Here is an 8,727-nt window from a genome sequence, read left to right as displayed (position 1 = left end):
CAAGTTTTGCAAGTTCTAATTGTCTTCCAACAGTTCAACAAATGTTTACTACTTATACATCACTGTTGGAAGAGGTAGAAGAACAAAGTGTTTATGAAAACATGAATAATAAGACATATCTCAAATTTCAAGAAATGTTGAATACTGCAGATGAACCTATATGGGCTGATTATAATAGTCATACTAAAGTATCTCTCACCACAAGACTTGAATGGAAATTGGAAGGCAAATAGCGACGGAATTTTTTATTCCGTCGCTATTTAGCGACGGAATAGAAAATTTTCGTAGCTAAATTGTTAAAAAAATAAAAAAAAATTTGTTTATTAGCGACGGAATTATAAATTCCGTCGCTAATAATTTATTTATTTTTAATATTTATTTTCGAAATTTCTTGTTTACATATCAATCAATGGTAAACCAACAATAATATAACATAACAATAATATACTGATAAACCAAAAATGGTAAAGAACATCACTGATACAACATCTGAATACAACACACATGTCAAAATATCTGATACACTCTAATACAATCTGAATACAATAACATAAATACAAATATCTGCATATACTGATACTGTATCAAATGTCAAAATACAATAACATATCAAAATTATATCTAAACGAGCCCAGCCAAAATAAAAGATCCTACAAAAAGACAATAAGATAGGTTAATAATAACTTAATTATAACAACGTATTTGAAAAAAACATGCTTACAAGTAATAACTTTAAATAAAAATAAAAATAATAGAAATGTTAACATACCTTGCAGATAGCTACTAATCAGGAGCATTAGGGTCCTGAGTCTCCGTATCAGGGTCCGCACCTCGCATCGCATCATAAGTAGGCATGGGTGGCGTCTGACCGAAGGCCTCTATGAAGGCCGTCATCTGCCGCGCAAGCTGATCGTACCTATGTTGCTGCGTCTCATCTGCGGCGTGCTGCTGCGCCTCAAATGCGGAGAGTCGATGTAATCTCCTAGAAATTTTAGGGTTAGAATTAATCAACCCTAAAATTAGCCAAGCCATTTAGGTTAATGAGCTCGGAGCTAGAATTATATTAAACCCATTAGGTTTAGTAGGTCAGTTTTGGATCCAATTGAACCAACTTAGTTTGGTTCGTGATGGAAATGATTTTTATAAAATAAAAGGAATGAGAAAATTCATCTTGTGAAGACGAATCAAACAAAATTAGTTTGGGTCAAATCGGAGGTTGTTTGGTTAGTGAACCAAATGAACCAAGATTGAACTCGGTTTGTTATAGTAACTGGTCCAAACGCTACAGTAAACTTAGGTTTTCAGTTGGTTCAGCCACCCTAATTGCGCCGCGCCTAAACCTTTATAACTCCTCAAAATAATTAAAAGCACGTCCCTCCCCAAACCGCGATCCCATGCCCGACGTTGCTGCCCCTTCATTGAGCGCTGCCTGCTCCGTCCGGTTAAGGCTGCTGATCGCGTCGGAAGAAGGAGAATCCAACAGAAACCCTAGTTTCCCGTCCCTATTCTCCTCCCTGTTCGTTGTTGGCCGCGCCTCCGTTCTTCTCCCATCGCACGAGGTGCCATCGCCCGCTGATCTTCTCTCCTTGCCAACCATCGGAGAAGAAACCAGTGGTGCAACCCAGCTCCGCCACTCGTAGGAGAGAAACCTAGCCAGCCAGAGGAGAAAGGGAGGAGCGGCGGTTGTGCGCCCTCTGCTCGCGATTGCAAGAGAAGACCACGACTCGCCCCTCACCGCGTCGTTGCTGATCTTCTCGCTGGCTGCCGGAGAAGCAACGAGAGAAGAGAATGATCAAAAATAGGGAGTTTGCTGCAAGATCGAGGGAGAAGGAACAGGCCTATATTAATTAACTTGAAATCTCGATTGCAAAATTAGAGGAGGACAATGCACGGCTGTTGAAAACCTGGAGCAGCAACAAAGGATGAGGCTCAAGCAGTGACAGGTTTGATCTTTCTACTAGAGGCATTGATTACTTAAGCAACTGCTATGATGGATTTAGTTATAGCAGGGGAATGGAACCGAATTCAAGACTAGACTCTAACTACGTATGTGCAAGCCTAACATAAGAAAGGGTTTTAGGGCACAAACCTATGAGGACATTGACTTGAACCGGATTTCTGGACGGAGGTTCTTTGCTGATACGGACTACATTCGGAAGGCGGGTATCTCGACTTATCTTTTTAGATTTGTCTTATTGATGTGTATAGTTTGCTAGATTTAGTAGTAATATTTATGCGTTATTTCTGTTGTGGTAAGTTACTACTTGGTACATATGGTATGCCTTCCTTGTTACACTATTTCGTTACTGGCATAGATTGGTTATTATTATGTGCATTAGTGTCATGCATCATTCTTGCATGATTGCATACGAACGATCATCGGCTCCTTTATAGTCTAAGCTCGTCGCTTCAGGATTGCATACTAGCGATCACCGGCTCCTTTATAGTCTGAGCCCGTCGCTACAGGATATCATACTAGCGATCATCGGCTCCTTTGTAGTCTGAGCCCGTCGCTAGTTACAGGATCTGCACACACAACCACTCATGAGATAGTGGTACATCAGGAGGGTGTGTGTAGTTGCTCTGTCAGGGCTCCGCTTGGCCGGACCAGAGATAGCAGTGCCATAGCGTGGTAGCATTAGGGCTCCGCTCGGCCGCACCAGAGGTAGCAGTGTCATAGCGTGGTAGCATTACAGGGATCCCTCCTTCGCATTATGACGAGGAGATGAGAGCGTTGCTCCCCCATATGACTTGGGGTAGGAGGATAGGTGTAGTCCGACAGGACATTCCATCATGTGCATACTGCATGGATTGTATTTATTATTGTTTGCTGCATTTATTTGCTGCATATGGTTGACATGCACATACAGGAGACCTTATACATTTGGATTGTGATCTTATATCTATTTGCAGGACTTATACCGTTGTGTTATTATATATAATTCTGGTATATACAGCTTTTCAGTAACTCAGTTCTATATTTAATTATGTACAAGCATGACTATTACTGGTGGCTAGCTTATTATACATATTTGCTAGATATCCGCTGAGTTCATTGAGCTCACCCCGTTGATTTTTATTTTTTTCAGGTTGAGGTCTGTCTGGAGAGCGGTGCTGCTAGTCCCGCTTCGAGTTGCAATTTGCTTATTTTATTTTGCTTACATTTTTTGAGTCTATTGTGTCAAAACCTATTTTATGTCGTAAGTATGTTAGTATTCTTGTTCTAGACTGGTGCATGTTATAATTGTTGGTAGTGGATTTTATACATATGGTTTAGTGCTTGTTATTTATTTGACACATGTGAATTGTGGCCGGGTAGGCCTTAGTATTATTGTATTTAGGGAAAGTGAATTGTTACAGAGGAGATACTGCCGAAATTGCCGGTCAGCCGTCTCTCGGGGCATGACAGTCGATCCTTTAATTCTTGATTTTCTTTTTGTAGGGCTTCTATCACAGAAGATGATCCGCTGGGAAGACCCCTGGCTCTAGAGGTTATCACACGATCATATATGACTCTCGCCTGGGACCCTAGACCGTAAAGGGTGGAGCCAATGGCGTAATCAAAATCAATAGCTACCCTGGGCTAATCAGTAGGATTGAATCAGAGTATTTTAATTTTTTAAATTTTGATTTAATACATTAAATTGAAAATTGCTGGACTGCACTGGGCTCCAGCCTAGTGCAGCCCACCACTGGCTACGCCAGTGGTGGGTGGAGCTCTTCTTCCTCCCACCGACCACATCATAGTAGATCTCATTCAACTGGTCGGTTGAGAGCTCCTACCTCTCTCCTCCCTCAACTGCAGGCGCAGACGCCTGTGTAACTCTAGCAGAATATTCAGCCTGTTTAAAATTAAATTATTATAAAATTTAAGATTAGAAAAAATAATTACATGGCGGTAATGTGAAATAAATTTAAAAATTATTTTCTTACGTCTAATGCCTGCGAGCGAGGATCGATAAAAGTGTCATCCTTAGACTTGTGTGTCTTCGTAAAAATCTCCCAACAAGTAGGAGGACGCTGTAACTCATGCTCCTGAAAAATTAAAAATACAATTAAATAAAAATTAAATCATTACTAATTAATTAAAAATATATTAATTATAAACTTACTAAGTCCAAGGTATCCTCCACAATAGAGCGGGATCTAGCTGTATGTTTTGTGGATCCGGTGCTAGGGCCAGCTAGTTCGGTGTTTCTGTTGGACCGAGCTGTCGCTACATTTGTTTGACATCTTTCTGGTTGTCATACTGCTTGTCATGCAGCCCAAATGTCCTCTGGGATCCAAGATGGTCTGGTACCCTTTCTTCTGCATTTATATAGCATATCTTTATATAGTTTGGCACAAGCAGCATTTCAGGTGTCTTGAAACTCTTGCTCATGCCCTGGCTCAAAAGTATACTTTTTCTACAAGAAAAAAAATAATTAATAGAAACAAAAACAACTTTATTATAAGGTGTTTAAAATGACTTACCACAAACTCGTCGTAGTAGAAGGTTCGCATGTCCTCGTCGACATGCCTCCAAGTATGTCCTGAACGACATACTCGCTCACGGAACTTACTAGAAATATAGACTGCAACTTTATGGCCCTCTGACGTAAAACTGTATTATAAACCATGTAAATGTTAGACATATGTTATAAAATAAATTATGAATTAAAAAGTACTAATAACATCAATACTTACCATCCGTCAACAACTCTCAAAACTGTTCGGCCAGCTGGTGTTACTGCTTGATCAGACATATCTGTATCTGTAAATAACATTATAACACAAAATTTGTTCGAAATAAAAATGATATACTTGTTCGAAATAACATTATTTTCTCAATTAGAAGCAAAGGATGCCTGAGTGGCAGTTTCTGTAGGGTTGTTGATTTCTCCCCTTACCCTATGAGCTTATATTCAACATACTGCTAAGGAAGGAGTGCAAGGTTTACAATCTGTTTCCATAGGGGTTTTGATGCATAGTAAAAATGAGATGGGTTTAGTGGTGATCGACCTTTACCATTTATTGGTACAAGGTGGCGTTGGTCAGCATCAACCAGTAGGAGGTTTTAGCATAAATCTTGAAGCTGGCAGCTTCATGTAGAAGGTTTAAACATTTCATGGAAATGTTAACTTGAGGATGATGAAATATATTTGAAGTTTCTTAGAGAAGTTCTGTTGTAGGTCATTATAGTCTTCTTTACCTAATTGTATATATCAAAATTTAACCCTAAATAAACCAGGATTGATATCCTGCGCGACAAAAAATCCCGACTCCCGTGCGCGACACCCGACCCACGCCCACTGCCGCCGCTCCCGTTTCGCCGTCCGGCCACCTCCGGCCGTCGGACCGGCCCCGATCGACGCGCTACTCACCGGCGCGTCAACCGGCGTCGGTCCGGCGGCCGCCGGTGGCCGGACGACGGCGAAATCGGTCGGAAACCGCCGCTCTCCCACCCACTGCCGCCGCGATTTCATCGCCGTCCGGCCATCTCCGGCCGCCGGACCGGGCCCGATCGACGCGCCACTGGCCGGCGCGTCGACCGGCGTCGGTCCGGCGGCCGGAGGTGGCCAGACGGCGGCGAATTTGGCCGGAATCCGAGACCACAGTGGCCGGCGGCGATTCCGGCCAAATCGCGGCCGGATTCTGGCCGCGATTTGGCCGGAATCGCCGCCGGCCACTGTGGTCTCGGATTCCGGCCGATTTCGCTGTCGTCCGGCCACCGGCGGCCGCCGGACCGACGCCGATCGACGCGCCGGCGAGTAGCGCGTCGATCGGGGCCGGTCCGACGGCCGGAGGTGGCCGGATGGCGAAACGGGAGCGGCGGCAGTGGGCGTGGGTCGGGTGTCGCGCACGGGAGTCGGGATTTTTCGTCGCGCAGGATATCAATCCTGCTAAATAACCATAGCTAATTATCTAATAGGTTTATTGTGCCCTAAATATCCATAAATCCAGCCTTAACCACAAATTTATCCTAAATCCAGTCGTAAATATGCATAAATCAAGTCATAGATAAATTTACCCTAGCTGTAATCAAAGGTTAAACCTAAATAACCCTAGCTGAAAAATTCAGCCTTAAATATCCATAAACCCTAGATGAAAATTTTAGGGTTTACCTTGACAAAAGGCCGGAGGAGAGGTTCTGCGCGGTCGGTGGAGAGAACGACGCTGGAGGTCGCCGGGAGGATAGGTGGCCCAAGGGAGGTCGCCGAAGGGTTCGCTTACCGGGAGGAGAGCACGCCGCGCGAGGAGAAAATCGCCGCGAGAGAGTGCCGGAGGAAAGCACCGCGTGAGTAGCTTTCGCCGGAGGAGAGAACGGGAGGGAGAACGCGAGAGAAAATGCTGGAGGAGAGAACGCGCGGGAGAGAAATTGCCGAGATCACATAGAAACACGCACGGAGGAAGAAGAAAAGGATTCTGCGCTACCCTAAATCTAAATCGTCGCTAAACTACGATCGCCACTATTCAGGGGTTATTTCCATCGCTGAAATAGCGATGGAAATAAAATTCCATCGTTGAAATAGCGACGGAAATAAAAGTCCGTCGCTACTTAGCGACGGAATATTTAATTTCGTCGCTAAATGATCTGTTAGCGACGGATATAAATATATCTGTCGTTAAAATAGCGACGGAAAATAATTCCGTCATCATTTCATGATTTCCTTGTAGTGATTCAAAATGTCAAAGAGATTTAAACAATAAATTAGATTAGTAAGACCTCTTGCAAATATATATATATATATATATATATATATATATATATATATATATATGTGTGAAAACTAATTATATTCCACATCTGCCTCCAACATGATGAATCCATTATACAATTAGACAAGCTGAACCTATTGATGTTCGAGACCAAATTGTTATAAAGGCTTTATCATAGTATGTACAAAAGGCTTCTTGTTGTAAGAGTAACCGCAACGCCCCGTTAATGGGCGTTAATAACACCCTTAAGGGAGAGAAAAGATAATGTGGCACATGAACGCGTTCAATATTTTGAACGCGTTCATGTGCCAGTGGGGTAGGTCAGCCCCTGGCTAGCCCACCCCACATGTTTTTTTTTTAATTTTTTAGTTTTTAATTATATTTTAAGGTGTTATAACACAGGAGCATTGCGGATGCTCTAATTCTATGCCTCATGTGACGGGAAACGCATACATGTTAGAGATAATAATGAGTGACTTATAATGGTCAATATTCTAATAATCATTCTGTGCTTCATTTGTGAGGGCATCTGCAACGCTTGTTAATGGGATGTTAATAATCTCTCTCCACATGAACGCGTTCAATGTCTTGAACGCGTTCATGTGGCAGTGGGGTGGGCCAGCTAGAGGCTGACCCACCCCACATGCATTTTTTTAATTTTTTAATTTTTTTATTAGTGTTATAACGGATGAGCATTGAGGATGCTCTAGGTAGCTGATGCAACAAGCATATAAGAGATATTTTACTGGATTCTCTAAAAAGGAGACGATTGACCATGTGCTTGTTGTAGCATAGCAAAGTTACAAGTAATAATCATTTCAACAAAAAGATAGAATCAGTATTCCAGTGGTCCTACACGATCAACCCCATAGGTATCTATGAGGAGGTAAATAGAGAAGTTGCAATTCAGGATACAAGTAATAATCATGAACATAGATACAGAGCAATAATAGAGTACCTTACGTAGGGCTTATCATCTATAATAGTGGCATACCTAGCAATCTTCGTCCAAGCACCAATCTGTCGGGAAGTTATTCTGTCCAAGCGTAGCTCTTCCGACCAGGCACATGCCTCTGAGAGCCCGCACGGGGTAGATGTAAAGAGGCTCAACGAAAGATCATACAAGACTAAAGACTTCAACTATATATTTCATTTTGAGAACATCTAGTGAAGTCGATGCATTTCACTTTGAGAACATTCCCGGAATCAAGAACATCTTCAAAAAATACACAAGACTTTAGTCGTGCGAGCATCTCCGAACCGATGACATCCTCAACCTGCTGCGCTCAAGTTACGAGAATATCCTTGGCCCATCTCTTTGACCTGCAACATCAACCATTCCTAACAGTTGTGACTCTGATGTAGGGTTGCCATCAATTACCATGGACAAAACCAACCGCAGTGGATGTGATCTGTTGCGACTTTCGTTCAACGACAGGCATGTGATGTCAACGCTGCACCCTTGACAAATTAAGCGACCTATACGGCCCCATGCCTCTGACAAGTAGCAGGCGGCTGCAATCCCATGTTGGCCCACATTTCTGACCGCTCGCAGACCGACATGGCAAACCACCTGGAGGCCGAGTTCGACAGTATAAAAGAGCAAGCGTGGAGGGCTATAGGAAAGTTTTTCACAACACACACACAAGCCTCTCTCTCCGTGAGAGAACTCTTCGTTTTTCTTCCCTATCAGGTCAGCATTGCCTTGACCTTCGAAGGGGTCACACCGACCATGTCGATGCCTGCTAATGAGTGTTGACGTCTAGGCTCATGACCCGCAGGGCACAAGAAGATCGGAGCTCTACCGGATAGGAATATGTGGGAGGCGGTGCAGTCGAGCAGGAGAACAGTCCCAATCCGCATCAAGTAGCATTGTGAAACTCCAGTAATTTCCAACTCTTCTTACTTTCAAACAATTTAACAAAAAAACTAATACATAGGCTCCAAAACCGTTGTAAATCAAAACTAGTATTTTGTATCCATCAAATTGATATAGAACAAAAATCTTGCTTTAGCCTAGTTCCTACC

This window comes from Curcuma longa, chromosome 4, assembly GCF_044706935.1.
Source record: "Curcuma longa cultivar G26 ecotype Majalengka, Jawa Barat chromosome 4, ITB_CL_G26_1.1, whole genome shotgun sequence".
NCBI lineage: Eukaryota > Viridiplantae > Streptophyta > Magnoliopsida > Zingiberales > Zingiberaceae > Curcuma > Curcuma longa.
The sequence above is the reverse complement of the archived record's forward strand: the minus strand, read 5'-3'. Positions refer to the sequence as shown.